Here is a 22,275-nt window from a genome sequence, read left to right on the forward strand (position 1 = left end):
GTTCAATAGCCCTCAGGTGTTTTTCACAAATATATTGACAACATGGATGAAATAATTTGAAGAAGAAATAAACTGCAAAAAAAAAAAAGGTTCACTTTATTAAGTAGGTACATGATGACAAATATATTTTTAAAATATATAGATCTGGGGGAAAAAAGTTTTTTTTTTTAACTGATTACAAAGAATCCTGGAAAGTAAAAGAAATCGTTATGCAAAAATAGTAATTCTGAAATCTTAGTGTAAGCTGATTCCTTTGTCTGTTTCCTTCATAATTGAAAAGGCTTTTGAATAATTTGGCGAAATTAGCCTAAAAAGAGTTGGAGTGACCTAAACAGGAAGCCTGGCTATTCCCAGCTGTGGGTGATCTCTGAGACCGGCTCTGAGGCTCCTCTTTGCTCCAACAGACGGGAGCGACATTGAGCTGGATAAAAGTCAAATTCTTACCTCGCCCTTTCACTGCTGGCAGGATCAGATTGCATTTCTTTTATTATTCTTCACTCCCCAGTTTCCTGATCTGTTTAAAAGAAGAAGTAGAAAAGATAAATCCTCTCTTCAATGCCTGGAAAGGAAAACAAAATGACCTCAACTCCGCTTTGAAAAAATCTTTCCAAGAACTTTCTTCAGAGATTTTACTCGTGAGTACTTGGCAATATACTTTTTAGCCCATGAGAAGTAACTTTTATTTCTTTTCCTTGGCGGGGGGCGGGGGGAACCAGGGTGTTGAGAGGCAAAGACTTGTAGGGGAGGACCATTGTCTGTAACCCTACAGTGAAAATCGACCCTTCTCTGTAAACAAACTCATTGCAATGTTAAACTAAATTCTCAGCATTTTCCATTTAGTTTTAAGCAAATATATATGCACTATAGGATTATGCTTTTAAGACCATGAACATAAAAAGTTGGTGAGATGTAGCCTTGTTTATAATTTTCAGCTTGTAGTGGCAGTTCTTTACTAATTGTGTCTTTAATTGGAGTTTTCTGAAGATTTTTTTTTAATCTTTAAACATTATTTAGTAACATACAAAGAAATATCATAAAGAGACTGTCTGGCAGCCTTATGTTTAAAGAAACTTCTTTCATTGCCATTAATTGGTGATATTTAAAATAAGGTATAAACATTAGAATCCTTGTAGTCTAAATATTTCTTGCCAGCATTAACTAATCTCTCTAAGAAAATATTTTACAAGTCTCCAAAAACAAACGCTCATATTCTAAATATACTAAAATAAGAATAGATAGGATTGCAGTATATATAGTACAATTACATAAATTAAAGCAATAGATTACATACCTATATGATGTACTGTCATATTCTTGTTGCTTATAAAATGATATTAAATTTAGCTTCTGGTAGTAAAGAAAGCACATAGTATAGAAGTACACAACCACAGAACAATAATGAAACAAAAAAAATTAATTATGGAAAGCACTCGTTTGTATGAGTATTAATGGAAAAATGAGGGTCAAGAGCAGTGCTGTGCAAAAAAAAAGGAAAAGATAAGTAACAGCCACACTGTGACTCAGTGCTCTGGAAATTAGTCACAAAATGACTTTGTATAATTGTGATAACATTAAATACAAAGGGCAGAACCCAAGCAGGAAACATACAGCCCAGAGAGTCATATTTTATTCTGTGTAAAAGCATAGTATTTACGTCAGAGGTGAAAAATTGTGTCAATTTTGAGATATTGAAAAGTTTTTTAACCTTTCATAAAACATTTTTAGGATTATTTTATACTCATCATTCTAGTGCATGATTATTTCAAGACATATAATCTATATTTTATCTAATACTTAAACTGAAGGGTGAATAATCTGAAAATGTATTGGAGTATGAAATTTTAATTTGGGGCCTATGGATTAATAAAATGGTATAAAATATCCTTAGGGATCAACAGAGTTGGAAAACTATTAATGTAAATACAGATAATTAACATTACAGATGTAAAACTTTAAAATATTTACTTTTAACAATTTGAATGGTTATATTGGGAAGCCAAATTTATCTTCTTCAGGTAACTATACAATCTTATTAGAGAGCTTTAATGGCATATATACTACTATTTGGTTCCATTCTCTATTAGGTATGCTGACTTGTACAAGTTTTGTTTTCTGTTTTTAAAGGTACAGTCTGATATCTTTAAGCATTTCTTTTATCTCCAATGACTAGATCAAAACCTCTTTGGGAAATGTGGTCCTGTTCAAATGGGTTATGCCATCAGGTAGTGCTTGCTGGTCTGATTGGTTGTCCATAACTCTAGGCTTCATTTGCTTATTGATTGTACAATTATTTTGCCTAGAATCTTCTACTATAAACAGTATTGCTAAATTTAAAAATAATAATCTATGGAATAGAAAATTGTTTTTGTATTAAACTATAGTTTTCATAACACTAACATTCCTTCCTAAGAATTAATTTCCTGATCTTAGTTATCTACATCATTCAAATTCAAAACATAATTGAGGGACTTCCCAGTTGGTGCAGTGGTTAAGAATCTGCCTGCCAATGCAAAGGACATGGGTTCCAGCCCTGGTCTGGGAAAATCCCACATGCCGTGGTGCAACTAAGCCTGTGCACCACAACTACTGAGCCTGCGCTCTAGAGCCTGCGAGCCACAACTACTGAGTCTGAGTGCCACAACTACTGAGCCCACTGCCTAGAGCTGGTACTCCACAACAAGAGAAGCCACCACAATGAGAAGCCTGCGTACCACAACGAAGAGTAGCCCCACGCTCGCTGCAACTGGAGAGGGCCCGCGCACAGCAACAAAAACCCAACGGAGCCAAGAATAGATAAATAAAGTTATAAGAAAAAGAAAACCATTCAATGATAATGATAATTGGACAGATGACAAACTACTAGAGGAAAAAAGCCAAGCTGAAAAGGTTTTGTTTATTCCCAGAACACCTAGCAATCTAACCAAATAGTAGATATGCTATAGATTCTTTAGGAATTGTTGGCTTACTAAATTCACTGTCACAAACTTTTAATACAGATTTCAACTGAATCAAACATCTCTACTTAATAGAAGAAAAAAAAGTAAAACATCCTTGCCAAAAAAAAAGGGAGGGTGGGACAGGAGAGACAATATGAAAAGGAAAGGGAAGTACTCAGAATAGGGTTTTCAAGAAAATCTTGTTTATTGGTATAAATTAAATAAGTAGAATAATATTGATTAAAATTAGTTAATTATATAAATTTATTTTTGATATGTAGACATGATCTAAAAATTGTATTACAGTCCAACTCATCTATTCTCAATAAAGGCTGTCTTTAGCCACCCTTTTCTTGTTTACCATCTAAAACATGTAACTCAGGAAACTTAATTTGCAGAGCTGTCTTTTTTAAAACAAAAATACTTTTTAAAAAAAGTATTTATTTATTTGGCTGCACCAGGTCTTAGTTGTGGCACGCAGGATCTTTGTTGTGCCGTGCAGGATCCTTAGTTGCAGCATGCAGGATCTAGTTCTCTGACCAGGGATCGAACCCGGGCCCCCTGCATTGGGAGCACAGAGTCTTACCACCAGGGAAGTCCCAAAACAAAAATACTTTTAAATGCATTATTTTTTTATAGAAATATGCCAATACTATAATTATTTGATTGTTACCATCTGCATTTGGAGAAATCTGAATTCAAAACATGGAGTGACTATTGAAGTCCTTGTTTCTGGATATTAAATCTCAGCAAAATGAAGAAAGGATGCAACTCTCTTATTCCAGAGAGTTCTCATTATGCTAGACCTCCTCTCTTGGATCTCTGAGATCCTCAGTGACTGCTTTCTTGGTGTGATGTATTATCTCTAGGAGCCCAGTCTTCCCATTACCCTTCTCTCCCTGTCTTCACTTCAAGTGGCAGGTGCTGTGTAGAACCAGAGCCTAGGATTCAGCTACCAATAGGATGAGGGCACCCTAGTCATTTCCACTTCTTTTCAAAAGCAATAACAAAAAGCACTGGATGCATGTCAAATCTGCTATGTTCATCTCTCTTCAGGCCTTCCTTTGTGATTCTATGCTCTTTCTTAGTTGGAACAACCATATTTTTAAATTATTTTAAAAACAAGAGGTCCATGATCCATACTAGGAGTCCCAGTGCTGCAATATTTCTGTCTCACCTGCTCCACCTGATAGACCACAGGTGCCTGGGGAGACACAGACTTACTGCAAGAAATTCCTCAATCAAAATGTGATGGTAGCATTCTCTCTAGACTGAATAAATATTACATGTTGTTGATTAGGCTATTTCAACATCAGGAATGTAAAAGTATCCATCAATACAGCACTGATACACTGTGGTGTTTTTATTACCAAGCATAGAGTGCCATTGACCCCCTTCAACTGTACCACACCCTCAATGCCACAACCACCCTGCTGCCAACCTCATTCTGTCTCTCCAATTCATGTTTCTTACCAACATCTATCCCATCCTTGAATCCTGTAATAATCCTGTAATCTAAACATCACCTCATTCCTTACTTCACAAGGCTTAGAAATGGAGTAAATCTCATAAATTGGGTGAGTCTCCAGAATAGTAGTGTTTGTTGCAAAATATTGGTAATATTCTTAAAGTTCTTTTAGGAATAAACTTCAAAGTATCCCAGGAAATGAATCAAAATGATTATATCAAAATATCAAACGCCTACTCACTCTTCTATGTGCAACCAATTTCAAATATATGTGACAATAAAATGAATGAACTTCTGATTCATGCTACATGAATGATTTTGAAAACATTATTCTAAGTGAAATAAGCCAGACACACACAAAAAAACAAATAGTATATAATTTCACTTACATGGGATATCTACAATAGGCAAATGCATAGAAAAAGAAAGTAGAATAGAGGTTACCAAAGTCTGGAGGAAGGGATGAATGGTGAGTTATTGCTTAATGGATACAAAGTTTCTGTTTGGGTTAATGAAAAATTTTGGAAATAGATGGTGGTGATGATTGCACAAAAATATAAATGTAATTAATGCCACTGAGCTGTACACTTAAAAATAGTTAAAATTGCAAATTTCATGGTATATCTATTTTACCACAATCAAAAATAGTAAAAGAAAAATATTAATATTTTTAGTTTTTTTCTGTTTCAATTTACGTAGTTTCTATCATTATATCTTCAAATTTACGTATCTTTTCTTCTATGTCCAATGTGTTTATAATCCCATCTAGTGTATTTTTCATCTCAAATGTTTTCATCTCTAGAAACTCAGTTTGAGTCTCTATCTTCTTTCTCTATTTAACACACTCAATATTTTCTCTAGATTCTTGAACATATGAGTGCAGTTTAAACTTTAGTTTAAATTTTAGTTTAAAATTTAGTTAAATTTTAGTTTAGTTTATGAATGCAGTTAAAATTTTAGTTTGTTAATTCTATTTTCTGTGTCATTTCTGTGTCATTTGGATTCTTCTCATTATGTTATATTTTACTGTTTTTTGCAGACCTTATAATTTTTATCTGAATGCCTGATATTATGAATCTTACCTTCTTAAGTGCTGAATATGTTGTATTCCTGTAAATAATATTGAGCTCTGTTCTGAGTTGCAGTTTAATTACTTGGAAACAATTTTGTATTTTGTTATCTCACTGTCAAGCTTTGTTAGACAGAATCAGAGAAATGTTTATTCTATGGTTAATTTTTTTCCCAGTACTGAGAAAAAAACTTTCTGACTACTCTGCTTAATGCACCATGAATGGAGGTTTTTGCAATTTAGGGACAAGAAAATATTCACAGCTTTACATGTGTTCTAAGTGTTATTCCCCTCTAGCCCTTTCTTTACCCAAACTTGGGTACTTTTCTCTTGTATATGTACTGATCAGTATTAGGCTGAAGACTTGAGGGCCATCTGAAGATTTCTGGATCTTTTTTTCTCTATAGCTCTCTACTCTGTTACTTAACCGTGCATACTCTAGCTACCCTGGCCTCTGCAGACAATGTGCTTTCTCCTAAACTCAGGGAGACCACTGGGCAATTCCAGAAACTCCTCTTCCTGAATTTGAATGTGGAAATTCCCTTCAGTCAGTGTGCTGGAGCAAATCAGAATGTAGGGCTGAACTCTTGTTTCCCATCCTTATGGGATCACTGCTCTTCACTGACCAGTATTTAGTTAGCGGAAAACCATCATTTAATACATTTTGACTATTTTATTTTTTTAAGTTGTTTCAGGTGGGAGGATAAATCCAATGTTAATCCATTGTGGCTGGAAGTAGAAGGGCTATTTTTCTTTAAATTTTTATTTTGTATTGGCGTATAGTTAATTTACAGTGTTGTATTAGTATCAGGTGTACAGCAAAGTGAATCAGTTACACATATACATATATCTATTCTTTTTCAGATTCTTTTCTCATATAGGTTATTACAGAGGACTGAGTAGAGTTCCTTGTGCTATACAGTAGGTCCTTGTTAATTATCTATTTTATATAGAGTAATGTGTATATGTAATCCCAAACTCCTAATTTATCCCTCCCTACAACCTTTCCCCTTTGGTAACCATAAATTTGTTTTCTAAGTCTGTAAGTCTGTTTCTGTTTTGTAAATAAGTTCATTTGTATCTCTTTTTTAGATTCCACATATAAGTGATATCATATGATATTTGTCTTTCTTTGTCTGACTTATTTCACTTGGTATGTTAATCTCTAGGCCCATCCATGTTGCTGCAAATGGCATTAATTCATTCTTTTTTAATGCTGAGTAATATTCCATTATATATGTGTACCACATCTTCTTTATCCATTCATCTGTCAATGGACACTTAAGTTGCTTCCATGTCTTGGCTATTGTAAATAGTACCGCAATGATCATTAGGGTGCATGCATCTTTTTGAATTATGGTTTTCTCTGAATATATGCCCAGGAGTGGGACTGCTGGATCATACGGTAGCTCTATTTTTACTTTTCTAAGGAACCTCCATACTGTTCTCCATAGTGGCTGTACCAATTTATATTCCCACCAACAGTGTAGGTTTCCTTTTCTCCACACCCCCTCCAGCATTTATTGTTTGTAGATTTTTTTTGATGGCCATTCTGACTGGTGTGAGGTGATACCTCATTGTAACTTTGATTTTTATTTCTGTAATAATTAGCAATGTTGAGCATTTTTTCATGTGTTTTTTGGCCATCTGCATGTCTTCTTTGGAGAAATGTCTATTTAGATTTTCCACCCATTTTTTGATTGGGTTATTTGTGTTTTTTTGATATTGAGCTGTATGAGCTGTTTGTATATTTTGGAGATTAATCCCTTCTCAGTCATATCGTTTCCAAATATTTTCTCCCATTCTGTGGGTTATCTTTTTGTTTTGTTTATGGTTTCCTTTGCTGTGCAGTGGAAGGGCTACTTTTTAAAATCATATTTTAATGATATCCTAAAAAATAATAAACATAAATAGAATGAGAAATTTTAAGGGCATATAAACTGTAATTCGTTCATTGGCCTGGGTAAGATAAATACATTTTTTGCCTGCTATATCTCAGAAACTATGTTTCATGAGTAAATATATTTACATGATTGTACAATGAAAAACTTAAATTCACTATTTCTAAAAAATAATTATTTCAGATAAGCAGTTTGTTTCATTATGATTTTCTGATAACGGTAGTTGTTTGGGTGGCTAATATTTTACTCTCTTCTATTTTAGATGACAAATTCATTCTACAAGCTTAAAACCAATCAAGTTGTCACTTGTTCAACAGGCATTTCCAAAACTCTGAGTGCTGACTGTTATTTACCTAAAGCCTCCAGAGTTTTGCAATGAATTAAAGATTGCCTTTACTGATAGTTTCCTATCACAATTTCTCATAATTATCTTTCCTCCCCTGATTCCTGGATACTTCTACATATTGGAAGCTGTGAAAGTTCATTGACAGCACAAATTAAAACTTTCTCTTTTTATGAAAGATGTTTCAGGTGTTTCCTGCTTAATTATATATACCAATTGATATAAACAGATAATCCCAAATGACAAATATTGTAAACAAAAATTATATTTAGCGTTAGAATTTGTTTTTATAATTATGTAAGAGTGTGTACATTATTGAAGTTTCTATGCATCTTATTTGAGTTCTGTGGTTTTAGTCTCCTTTAGCATAGTTATTCTGTCTATGAGGAAAGGAAAACAGGTACACAGTAAAGAAATCATTATGGTATCTACATCCTGGCACCAATGCAGGTTTATAAAAAAATTATGAGATAAGCAATTTACCTTAAAAACACTCAGGCCCTCCTTTCAGTGCCAATAATTTTTTTCAAGTTTCAGATTTCCCAGGATTAACCTCTTTTTGTATGTTTTTCTCTTAAGGAATTGCTGGAGAATGTTCCAGGGGAAGAAAAGTGTTTAACTAGGGAGAATTTAGATTAGCCTCAATTAACATGGCAAAAGAGAGTTGTTGTTTTTTTTGTTTTTCTATTTGTGGTAAACTCTGGATGAAACTCCTTTAAAGCCATTTGCATTTATTAGTTATATCCCTAAAGAAAGGAAAAGGTTCCTTAGGTAACAGTGTTTGCCCTATCATTACTATGTCAACATTGCTCTCCCAACCACCACCTGCATTCCACATTACCATCTCCTTATTCAGAGGCCAAAGAGATACAAGTGACCATCTATCCTTCCTAACAGGTACTGGAAGCCTCTTCTGAAAGGATATGAGTAAATGGGCATTCATGGATGGTCCTCAAAAACATGTGAAAAAATATCTGAGCCATGCATTTGCTCTTTAGAAGGGAATGTATAGTTTTCCTCAGATCTCTCAGGAGCTTACATATCACCATGAAAATATATCTGAGACATGATTAAATATCCAAGGAAAACAATATATAGCACTGGGATCAAAAAAGAGTGTCAAGTAATAATATATCTTGAAGAAGGCAAGATAAAGATTTCAAAGGCAGATAAACTCGACATAGGAGGGATAAGGGTGGGGTAGAGATGGATAAGTTATCCTATGTATAAGAAATCTTGGAGAAAAGATCTTTTCTGAGAAGCCTTGGAAGAGATTAAATTATTTTAAGATCTTCAGTTCAATCGTTACACTTGAATAAGCAGATTCAATTTTTAATATCTTTGAAGCTGAGCATTAACTATGTACTTTTTATATATTAGAACTTATGCAGGGTACAAAAAGTTTACAATGTGATAATTTTTTTATACATTTATTTTTTATTTTTTTATTTATTTTTGGCTATGTTGGGTCTTCGTTGCTGCACGTGGGCTTTCTCTAGTTGGGGCAAGCGGGGGCTACTCTTCATTGCGGTGTGCAGGCTTCTCATTGCGGTGGCTTCTCCTGTTGTGGAGCACAGGCTCTAGGCGTGTGGCCTTCAGTAGTTGTGGTGCGCAGGCTCAGTAGTTGTGGCACACGGGCTTAGTTGCTCCATGGCATGTGGGATCTTCCCAGACCAGGGCTCAAACCCGTGTTCCCCGCATTGGCAGGCAGATTCCCAACCACTGTACCACCAGGGAAGCCCAATATGATAAATTTTAATCATTTATAAATTAACCTATTAGGATTTGAAGTAACTTAACACAAATAAAATCTCTGGTCTTCATTCTCAAAAAATTACAATCAGGGGAATTAAGTAGGGCCTTTAACAAGAACATGCTATCTGATTCCTGAGATTATGTGTTAGGTAGAATATGGATAGGAGAAAAAGGAATGGCAATTTAGAGAAACTAGCAGATATTTATAAAAATGTAAAATAATGAGCATTCAATGTGAGGAACCAAGAGAAAAAAGAACTATTTATTGGATGCTATGAGTAAAAAAGGAAGTAGCACTAGTTTCCTTTCATTCTCTGAGTCCATAGTTCATTGTTTCATGGGTCTGACATTTTACAGTCTGAATGGAAGTGGCTGAAGATTAACATGTTAATGGTTCCTGGAGGACCATGACTTAGCTGCCTGGGGCCCCTGTTCCTTTACAATGATGACTCAGAAAGTTGAACTCAGGATGTCATGGGTGTAGTCACCAACAGCTGTGGTTCCAATCTTGAACTAAGCTCAGTTGCTTTTCATTAGAGCACAATCAGAAATTCCTGGGTTTTTTGCTTTCGGACTTACTTTACCCACAGAATTACCCTCACTGAGGAGGGAGAAAATTGATCATTACTGGTTCAACATGTTTATTGTACTTAAGTATAAAAACTTTAGCTAATATTTGGAATCATAACTTTCATAGAAACAAAGTTACCTGATTATTTATCTGACACCAGAATGTTATAAATATCTAGCCTCAGGTATATTGAGTATAAATTTTGCTTCTCTTTCCCTCAAGGAAATGACAGTATAGGAATATTTTGTGGGAACTTCCCATACATGGACTAACATTTTGCTCTCCTTTTCTCATACTACAACAGATACTATCAAAAGCAGGAAGTTGAGAAGTTTCCAATATATTTGTCTAATCAGAGACAAAATCTAAGATGGCAACAGATTTTGAGGGGAAATGAGGAAGCAGACTTGACTTTATCTATTGATCTTTAAAATTAAAAAAGGTAAAATAACCTGAATTACATAAGCTATGAATCAAGGTTCTAATTAGAAACCCGTTAGGAAGGTCTCGACTGTCTTTCCAAAATACATATACCTCCTGCCTAAGATGTCATACTCAATATTAATTAATAGATTAATTAGAATTAATAAATTAATTATGTAATCAGGAGATTGATTGATAGACATATAATCAGAGAAGCAACGGTCCTGAAATACCATTTTCTTATCTTACTAAATAATGGATGCCTAGAAGAGCAGATACAAACAGGAGAAAAAACAGAAGCAGCCATAGGTCTTTCTATGTAATTTTCTTTCTAATATGGACAGTAATGATAATAAAGACATAGTTAATATATTCTTTTCTCACACCAAAATTCATTGTATTCCTTTGTTTTTCTTTTTTATTTCCTTCCATTTGGGGCTACTGGCATTAGTAATTGACCAGAATTATATCCTCAGAAATCTCCATTTTGGTTTAGATATATAATGCCAAGTTTATTTATTTATTTATCTATTTATTTATTTTCCTGCTTAAAGGAAAGAAATGAAAACAGCATACTATGAAGATCTTTGCTGTTAAACTGTATTAGATTAAGAAGAGTCCCTGTGGTGAGGAAAGGTGAACTCGTTCAAAGAAATGAGTGCCACCTTCTTTTGACAAAATGTCTTACCAATTTAACTGTAATATCTAGACAAAATAATTCCCCACCTTTTTTCTAAGAGTTTTGTTAGCTATGGGCAACGATATAAGGAAGAATCTTTGGTATTATTTCTTTTATTATGTATTTCTATCTTGTTTTCCTTTGTTCATTGTATTTTTCTTAGTAAAATATATACACTCTCTTTGGACCTTTCTTACAAATTTCAGAAATATTTTTACATATTTACATTTCCAGTATTCTTTTTAAAATTAATTAATTAATTAATTAATTTTGGCTGCATTGGGTCTTCATTGCTGCATGTGGGCTTTCTCTAGTTGCAGCAAGCAAGGGCTACTCTTCATTGTGGTGCACGGGCTTCTCACTGCAGTGGCTTCTCTTGTTGCGGAGCACGGGCTCTAGGCATGTGAGCTTCAGTAGTTGCAGCACGTGGGCTCAGTAGTTGTGGCATATGGGCCCTAGCGTGGGCTTCAGCAGTTGCAGCACATGGGCTCAGTAGTTGTGGCGCGTGGGCTCTAGGGCATGTGGGCTTCAGCAGTTGTGGCACACGGGCTCTAGAGTGCAGGCTCAGTAGTTGTGGTACACAGGCTTAGTTGCTCCATGGCATGGGAGATCTTCCTGGACCAGGGCTTGAACCTGTGTCCTCTGCATTGGCAGGCAGATTCTTAACCACTGTGCAACCAGGGAACTCCCTACATTTCCACTAAACTTTATAATTATCTTTTTACTCTCCCGCTCTCTCTTATTGCTTCTCAATTTTCCTTCTCCACATCCAGTTCTCTCACTCTTCTCTCTTAGCTAGTAATAAGAATTAATATTCCCTATTATTATTTAGAGGGAGATTATTTTTCCTCTTAAAAATATAAACACAAAAGTTTAAAAAATAATTGGTGAGTTTCTTGACTTACTTTACTTATAGAACTTTAGTCCAAAACAGAGAATAAAAATCCCCTACTTATGATTTGATGAATTGCTAATTTCTAGAGAATGTAAATAATCTGAAATTCACTTTAGGGGAAAAAAGAAAGAAGAAGATATTTATGAAAATAGTGGGTCTTTCTTAAGCTTGCAGTTGCCCTTTTTTGGGATGGTCACAATTCCTGTGTTTGAGTTGAAGCTCTGTCAATATGCAAATGTAAGACTTTGGAGAGAAAAAATTAGTTTCAGGGCTTCAGTGTCCTCATTAAAAAACGTAGGATATTCTAGATACTTATCCCTGTAGTTTTTTGGTTTTTTTTTTGTTTTGTTTTTTTGCAGTACGCGGGCCTCTCACTGTTGTGGCCTCTCCTGTTGCGGAGCACAGGCTCCGGACGCGCAGGCTCAGCGGCCATGGCTCACGGGCCCAGCCGCTCCGCAGCATGTGGGATCTTCCTGGACCGGGGCACGAACCCGTGTCCCCTGCATCGGCAGGCGGATTCTCAACCACTGCGCCACCAGGGAAGCCCTCCCTGTAGTCTTTTAAATCTCTAGCAGTATATAATTCTATGACATTGCCCTTCACTTCAGCTTTTTTAAATTTTTTAAATAAACTTAGTTTACCTATGTTGTATGCTATTTGGTGTAACATGAAGATATTCACTTTTTTCTCCTGACATAGCTATTTCTTTTCTCTGGGATTTTTTTTTTTTTTTTTAAGTTTTCTTTCTCATAGTATTACAAATGACAAGAAATTAGACCTACACAGTAAACAGCTTTTAACATTTCATTCCTAGAGGAAACTTCCCTGCTTTATAAAATCATACCTAACAACCACTTCATATCCAAAAGAGAGAGAGAGTAAAACTTTTTTATCAGTGCAATTGTCACAACCTAAAATACAGATAAATGTTGTGATTTGACATATTTGCTAACATTAAAGAATTCCACATTAAGCAGTTCTCCAGAAATATGACTTCCTGTAACAAGAGCCAAATCCAATAGATGTTTCCTGAAGGATTGGCCAATCTTTTAGTAAACATGATTAGAGTGAATAGTCTGCAACTATTTGGGGAGGCTTGTTTTTGTTGTTGTTTTGGTTGTATTTTACTGTGTTCCAATATTAATTTACTTACCAGGTTCAGAATGTTTTGCTTCATTGTTTCCCATATTTTATCATTAGTCTGGGTGTAGTTTTAGAATATAATCTGAAAATCTGACTTTTATAAAGCAAAACATCAGGCATTATTTTAAGGGCAAAATAATTTTTTTGATATTTATTTATTTGTTTATTTATTTGGTTGCACCAGGTCTTAGTTGCGGCAGGCAGGCTCCTTAGTTGTAGCTCCCAGGCTTCTTAGTTGTGGCATGTGAACTCTTAATTGCAGCATGCATGTGGGATTTAGTTCCCTAAGCAGCGTTCAAATCCAGGCCCCCTGCACTGGGAGTGTGGAGACTTATCCACTGTGGTACCAGGAAAGTCCCAAAATAATTTTAATGATAAGAAAAGGGGATTCTGACCTGAGCATTATAGTAATGATATTATTTTCCCATCCTCCAAGCATTCTCCAATCAAAAATGCTGAAAAAGTTGGTTAATAGCCAGTTTGTGAAATAAAAACAGCAGAATAACTGTCAGGTTACACATTTGGCTGCTAGAAGGCAAAATCCATAGCATGAGTAGCTTAAATATGAGGCCATTTACTAGTTCACATTATACAAAGTACAGAGGATGCTTCAAGATTTGTTAATTCAACACAGATCTAAGTGCTTTCCATCTTTTTATTTCCATCACTAACAGCAGGTCATCCTTATCTAGGGATAGTTCTCAACATTACAAGATGATTGCTTCAGTCACAGGCATCACATACAGACAAAACAAGTGGAAGGAAATATTATGTGCCCTCCCATGTGGCTCCATTTAGAATAAAGACCTTTTTCAAAAGTTCCCCAGCCCTGAAAGATAGCATACTTCCTTTCTCATCTCATTGGTCAGAGATTTATGAAATAGAAATATCTAAACCAATGTCTGTAAGGGAAATGGAATCACCATGATTAATGTAGATTAATGAAGAGTTTATTATTTATGAATTTATTCCTTAGGTGGGCATAGGCTATCCTTCCCTGAGAACTGGACATATGAACATATTCAGTTCATCTATCAATGAAAAGTGACAGAATTGTTGTTGCATAAGCAAATGAGATGACTGAAACAACACCTTACAAAGTTTAAAAAAAAAAAAGACAAAAATATATCCATAATCTCACTGACCTAATTTCCCTTATTAAAGCATATTTTTCTGTATAAACACCAATTTTTGCTTAGTTTATCTTAAAGTGTACATATATTTTTGTATACAGCTTTTAAAATTCATATTACCATGATTAATCCCCTCTTAATCTTCTAGTCATTATCATTACCAATTTAACTTTGTATAATATTACACCTGGTGGATGGATGTGCTGCCATATCTAATAATTGTCAATGTTGCATACCTACATTGTTTAAAAATGTAATATTTCTATTCTTAAAAAGATTGTGCATTTAGTCATTTTCATATTTTTAAATTCCCAAGTGTCATATCAGTACCTTAAAGTATCATCTATGTTTTTTAACAAAGAAAGTACACATTTAGGAAAAATTTTTAGTTGACGATTAAATAATAAGCCACTTATATACTTCCCCTTGCCAACACTACTCAAAGTCCTGCCTTTTTTGTCCTTTATAAAATCCAACTCTGAATCCTTCAAAAGTTTAATTCCTGAATCTGGAGGGAAAGAGCACTGAATTTTGAAGGCACAAATTACTATGAATTTATAGTTTGGGATTCCAGCAGCCCATAATCCTTTAAGATTTTCGATACGCCATTTTATTTTACCTGGAGAAAATGGCAAACCCTCACATTTTTAAAAATCCATTATTTCTTGACATTTTGAACAGAAAATCTCTGCCTCTTCTTCACATAGAAAATTGAATCACAGCAAGAAAATCTTCAATTTTCTTTTATTTATTTATTTATTTAATTATTTATTTATTTATGGCTGCGTTGGATCTTCATCGCTGCGCATGGGCTTTCTCTAGTTGTGGCAAGCAGGGGCTACTCTTCGTTGCGGGGCATGGGCTTCTCATTACAGTGGCTTCTCTTGTCACAGAGCACGGGCTCTAGGTGTGTGGGCTTCCGTAGTTGCAGCACATGGGCTCAGTAGTTACAGCACACGGGCTTAGTTGCTCCATGGTATGTGAGATCTTCCTGGACCAGGGCTTGAACCCGTGTCCTCTGCATTGGCAGGCAGATTCTTAACCACTGCACCACCAGGGAAGTCTGAAAATCTTCAACTTTCTGTCTACTCTTCAACAGCTCCATCATAAGACACACACACACACACACACACACACACACACACACACACACACACACACACACACACACACACACACACACACACACACACACACACACACACACACACACACACACACACACACACACACACACACCCCTGAAAAATGTGTCCTATTTCTCTCCCCACAGAGAAAACCTCATTTCAATGGAAGTTACTCTTTTCTTCAGGCCAAGGTTAGACCCTCTTTACTTGTGTCCAGGATCTCAGTCTCTATTTATTTTATTTTTAGCTTTTGTCTCTTCCTCTCTAGTGGCAGAATTATATTAAACTAAGCCCTCCACAAAAGTATCCCTCAAACACCCTCTCTTACTTTCCAGCATAGATTTATAAAATGATATCCTCAATTGCTGTTTTCACAGCCTTTGTTCCAATTCCTTCCTCAGGTCACCAGTTGCTGCCCCCCACCACTGTACCAAATTTTATTTTGCAGTGTGCAAGGGTACTGACAATGCCACTGTCACTAAACCCCATGCATGTTTTTTAACTCTTGTACTTGAACCCTCTGTGCTCTAGATATTGTCAACTTGTGCCAATGTTATGAAGTATTCACTTCCTTAGCATCTATGTCACTACAGCCTCCCAGGTTTCCTTTTGTTTCCCTGTCTATTTCTTAATCTTCTTCTTAGACCTATTTCCCTCATCCTTGTTCTCCACAGTTCACTTATGGGGTGTTCCTTCCCCATCTTCACACTCACCTTATAGAGTCACTGTCAGGATTATGTGAATTAATATTTGCACAATCATTCAGAAAAACACCTGCTTCATATCACATGCTACCTAAGTACTTGTTAATCAAATCAACCTCAGCACTCCACAGAGTAATTTTCATTTTTATCTTGATTCTCACATTTCTGTCTCTACAGAGATGTCTACCCTGAGCTCCATGTCTACATATTGAGCTTCTTATTTCGTGGCTCCAATGAGTATCTTACAAATACTTAAAACTCTCCTGCTTTGGATGAAAATATTTATTTAAATCTATTACAGTTAGTAATACATAATCATAGTAAAATTTTACCTATGATTCATACTATCTCAATAATACCAAATAGAATGCTTACTTTTTTATTGAGATATATTTGACATATAACATTGTGTGAATTTAAAGTGCGTGATGTGTAGATTTGATATATTTATACATAACAATATGATTATCACCATAGCATTGGCTAATACCTTTATCACATCACATAATTATCATTTCTTTTTTGTGGTAGGAACAATTAAGATCTAGTCTCCTAGCAACTTTGATGTTTATAATACAGTACTGTTGTCTATAATCACTATGCTGTGCATTAGCTCTCCATGACTTATTTATCTACTGGCTATAAGTCTGTGCCCTTAAACAACATCTCCCCAATTTCCCCATCCCTCAGGCTCTAGTAACCACCACAGAATGCTTACTTTAGATTTATACAGATATATCACTTAGATGAAAACCAAACTACATTTTTTTCTAAATGGCATCAAACACAAATTAAATAGACAATTTCTGGATGGTTTTATTGTTAACATTTTTTGTATTTTTCTCATTGTAAAGATGGGAAAAATAAAATTTCTAGGTACCTAGAACTTATAAGCTTATTATAGTCTTAAAGTTATATTAAAAGAATATACTATAGATATTTTTGAATGAAAAATTAAATTTGTATCATAAAATTATAACTAAATTGTTGCAAAATACACATAGAAAAAATTCCTTAAATACATTTACTTTTCTGTTATTGACTTTTTTAAATAAAAAGATATTGACCATTATGTCAAATATGGTGATAATAAAATATATCACATTTTAATTATGTGTCATAAAACAAGACTCATTTAGATGAAATAAACAACACATATAATAAGACCTCAAGGGCACAATTGGAATTCCTTGATAGACTATGGAGTATTATAGAGAACATACAGTCATGAGCTAAGGCAGAGACTAGAATGTAAACAACTAAGATCACCGGGTTGTGGGGGGCTGTTGGTGGTGGGATGAATTGGGAGATTGGGATTGACATGTATACACTAATATGTATAAAATAGATAACTAATAAGAACCTGCTGTATAAAAAATAAATAAATAAATTTTTTTAAAAAAAGAACAACTAAGATCACCATCGCAGCCTCTCTAGTGAGCTCTTGTTATTTGGCCCTCTCTGGAAGTCTACACCACACCTCTCTCTATAGACCAGCAAATCATCTGACTCTGTGTATATGTCTACCCCTTGGCAAGTCAGCAGTGGCCAGATGCTAATGTGACTTCATTATTATCCATTCAGTAGGAGTTTGGAGAGCTGACTTTATGAGTAGAGAATATGGGCAGGTTTTCTTAGAAGTAAGGGTGGAGAAAAGGAAGAAATAATTAGTTGAATACTTATTGTCATCTCTAGTAGAGGATTAAGTTATAATTGAAGTCCATTATGTTCCCTCTCATTCATACAGTTTTAAATAATTTCTTTTTAGTTTTAAATAATTTTAGTTTATACATTTGTTTTAAATTTCTCCAGTGACTTTTTACTTTCTTTTTTGCAGAACTCTTAATTCATTGATTTGTTCTATAAACATTTATTGAGCTCCTATTAGATACCAGAAAGAACAGATATAATTGCCGCTTTTAAGGACAGAGAAAGCAGATAGTAAGCAAATGTGTTATATAGGGATAAGTGCAGTGATTTAAAAAAAACATGAAAGGGAATGGAACATAATCATGGAGATATTTTGTCTCAGTGTTCAAGGCAGGATTCTGAAAAGACTCCATTTGTGCAGAGATTTGATACAGAACCAATATATCCATAGCATTTATGAGATTGAATCAGAGCATGATTCCAGAGGTGGAGAGGTAAGGAAGACCCTGTGAGTAGGAATTTACCACAGAATTTCCTCTCTGCTGCAGTTGGGAGTGTCTCTACATCCTTTTCCATAAGAGTAATCATAACTTCTCATTTTCCTAATATCTTGCGGCAAATGGTACATACTTAGTTTTCAGGCCCTTAGGATAATTTAATAAACTTTATTATGCAAAATTATGAAAAAAATCCAATCTTAAAATAAAACTTTTCATAGCCCAGAAAACTAACTGGCTGAGTAAAAATTATTCTCTAATTTAAAGTTATAAGGACTGACATACAGTGCAGTGCTTTCTGCTCTGGAACATATGATTTGTGATTACAGTTAAGGAATGAAGCAGAGAAGGGATTAGGCAGTGAGGGTCTGTTTTACCTGCCAAGTCTTTCCTTCTTGTTGTGAACTTTAAAAGACACCTTCCTAGAAGAGATTATACAGAACAATTTTCTCAGAACACATCCCCTCTTAGTAAATAACAACAAAAACCCAACAAAAGCACATAAATTGAGAGAACTGGATACTAAGCATCCTTATAGTATAGGTGATTCTACATTTCCTATAGGAATGTGGCAGGCCATGGCCAGTCCTGCCTCAGGCTTAATTTTTAAGCAACAAGAAATAGAACATGGTAGTCTGTAATTGTGCAGAAAGAAAAGAATCGGCTTACACATTAAAAAGCAAACTCTAGGGCTGATGTATCTCTTCCCACAGCCTAATGACAAAAGGGAAGTGACCCTTGCTTCTGAAACAAATCTACTCACCAAGTTTAGAGATACTTTCTTAAGAAACTAGGAGGGCTCCTGCTATGAACTGAATTGTGTCCCTCCCACCCCAAATTCATATGTTGAAACCATAATCCCCCATATGATTGTATTTGGACATAAGACTTTTAGGAGATAATTAATGTTAAAATGAGGTCATAAGAGTGGTGTCCTAATCTGACAGGATTGGTGACCTTATAGAAGAGGAAGGGAGAGAGATCCTTCTCTCTATGTATGCACACACAGAAGAAGGGCCACTTGAGGACATAGAGAGAAGGTGGTTTTTGCAAGCCAAGAAGAAAGCTCTCTCCAGGAGCCTGATTCTGCCAATGCCTTGGTCTTGGACTTCCCTCCAGAACTGTGAGAAATTTGTTTCTGTTGTTTAAGCCATCTAGTTCATGGTATCATCTTATGGCAGCCATAGTAGTCTAAGATAGCTCCTATGAGCTTTATCCACAAAATCACTTGTATCCTTACCTGACAAAGATCCATTTCAAGCCGTGTTGGCTGGTTGGAAGTGATAGGAAAGAAAAACTACCTTGAACGAGGTCTAATTCAGCATTCTTGCCAGACCTCAAACCTGGACTAGATCATTGATGATTGCCTACCTTAAGCATTGAGGCTCTTTCACTCATTTTTTACTAGCTGGCCTATCAACATAAACTTCCTTTATAATATTGCATGCTCAGAGTTCCAAAAAACTTACGCTGCCAACATGCTTTGGAGCATGGTTCCATTCTATGATGACTGCCTTAATCAAATCTGTAGTGTCTTTTTCAAATTTTGACTTAACCATTTTTATTACAACAAATCACACTAATCAATCCACAGAGGAATGTGTAAATATAATTTTTAATAATATTTAAATTTTCTTTTACCAAAACTTTTTTTTAATTTGACAGTATAAAGCAATAACTAAGGCATTTGCTTTAGAATTAGTACATCTGCACAATCACTTGCAAGCTGTTTTCTTAGAAAAGTTATTTTATCATTTTGAACCACTATTTGTTTTCTCTATCAAATGAGGATAAGTTAACAACATTATCTTAGACAGAGTGTGAAATATAAATGAGAAAGAAATAATAATTAAGGCTTATTATTGGAAACTGCTTTTCACATTATGATTTATTATCATTAAAGTGACAAACTGAAATTTCACCACCCCACGGTAAAAACAAAACATAAGGTGGCTTAAAAGCAGGCATCTAGAGAGAAAATCTAAACAAAGACTTAATCTACAATATGAAAATTTATCCCAGATATTTCAAGAGCTGACTATAATTACATGTTTGAAATGGGGCTTAAATAAAATAGGAATTTGCTCTTTTCAACTCTAGTCTTTAGCCAAGATTTTTTAAAATGCGTGTATATGTGGTTTCTATTTCTTCTAAAGTTTGGGAGAAAAAGAGAAAATATGTTACTTAACAGATTTTTCAAGTACCTCTTTTAGATGTTCCCTTGTGTAGACTTCTTCTAATCTGTTCATTCAGGCTTTGACTGATGGGTGAACTTCTGTATCCTCTTCCCAGGTATGAGAGGCAAACACCTAAGTTTTCTAAGGTTTATGACCTATTCCCTTCTCTAATATGGTTCTCTAAGGCTTGGGCCAAAAACCAGCTACCCATATATATGGATAGAGTGATGTGGAAATATTTACACAGTAATAAATATAATTACTAATGAAGTGTAGAGCTAAAGCTAGGAATAGAAAACATTTCGGCAACTTACTGAATCAAAAATTACAGTAATGATCACAGTAAAAACTTATATTGGTCAGTTAATTGTACTTGTAGGATTAGCAAACCAGAGAAATCAATTATTTTGAGAAATCAATTTTTATCCCATAGTTCCCACGGTGATATTGCCTAATCATCGTCTTCAAGTCACAATAAAGGTATATTGCAAAAAGAAATAAACAGAGAGAGACTAAGTGATTAATACATTTAATTATAGTTTCCTGCATTGGATTTGGTCTCTATTCCACAAATCTTGTTTATTTTAACGGTGCTTTGAGATCCTATCCTTCCTCTGTCACTTACTAGCCACCTGGGCATATGAGGTTGGAAAACAAACCATGCATCTCTAATATAAATTCAGTATACCTGCCCCACTGGCTACACAGCATTATTATCAAGATTCAGTAACCTGGGGCTTCTCTGGTGGCGCAGTGGTTAAGAATTGCCCTGCCAATGCAGGGGTCACGGGTTCGAGCCCTGGACCGGGAAGATCCCACATACTGCGGAGCAAATAAGACCATGCGCCACAACTACTGAGCCTGCGCTCTAGAGCCCGCGAGCCACAATTACTGAGCCCGTGTGCCACAACTACTGAAGCCCACGTACCTAGAGCCCGTGCTCTGCAACAAGAGAACCCACCACAATGAGAAGCCTGTTCACCGCAACGAAGAGCAGCCCCCTCTCGCCGCAACTTGAGAAAGCCCGCACCCAGCAACAAAGACCCAACACAGCCAAAAATTTAAATAAATTAAAAAAAAGATACCGTAACCTAATAGGTAAGAAACCACTTCAAAAAAAAAAAAATCATTACAAAATACAAATGTTTTATAATGATATATCTTTGTACTTCTATTATCATTCTTAAAATAAATGTGGTGAATATACCATACAGCCAGAGCCTCAGGAAATTTGATCTTAATTTTAATTGTAGGTCATAGATAAATAATCCTGATACCAAAATAATGCTTATAGTGATGACTCAATGCCTCAGTAATGTGAGATCGGGGGGGGGGGGGGGGGGGGGGGGGGAGGGGGGAGTTAATAAAGAGATAAGGCTCTGTACTGACTTGTTAGAATTTGCTATGTGGCAAACGTGCAGTTACACAGCCTTAGATCTCTCTTGGGAAACTGCCCAAACATTTGTATTTCCACAATGTATTTATTTAGAAAAATACTCTTTTCCTGAGAAAAATCTGGCTCTCAAATCTCTCACTGAGATTATGCAATTTCAGTAACTCTATTCAGGAACAAGTGTTGGAAGTCTAGTGAGAAATATATTTAACAAAAATCCATTTCCAGACTCTAATTGTTGTGAATATTTGGGAATTTTCAGTTGAAAATACTACTTATAAAAAATGAACTTCAAAACATTAAAAAAAAAATAGAAAATTGTAAGAATACCGATAGGGCTTTTTGTCTTCCTCCCCTTACTGTAGATTTATTCTCATGTTACCTTTCTTCATTCATTATCCTTGTTGTTAG

The 22,275-nt window shown here is 35.2% G+C and overlaps 1 protein-coding gene across 2 annotated transcripts in view; it reads left to right on the forward strand.

The window, feature by feature from the left end:
* Positions 1 to 483: 483 nt before the first annotated feature.
* The window catches only part of TFPI (tissue factor pathway inhibitor), a 69,110-nt gene continuing 47,318 nt past the window's right edge, over positions 484 to 22,275 (forward strand). For both annotated transcript variants that reach the window (XM_030850058.2, XM_070045850.1), the window contains exon 1: positions 484 to 635. The gene's annotated coding sequence lies outside the window, so the exon portion shown is untranslated. The remainder of the gene's footprint in view (positions 636 to 22,275) is intronic.

This window comes from Globicephala melas, chromosome 7, assembly GCF_963455315.2.
Source record: "Globicephala melas chromosome 7, mGloMel1.2, whole genome shotgun sequence".
Taxonomy (NCBI): Eukaryota; Metazoa; Chordata; class Mammalia; order Artiodactyla; family Delphinidae; genus Globicephala; species Globicephala melas.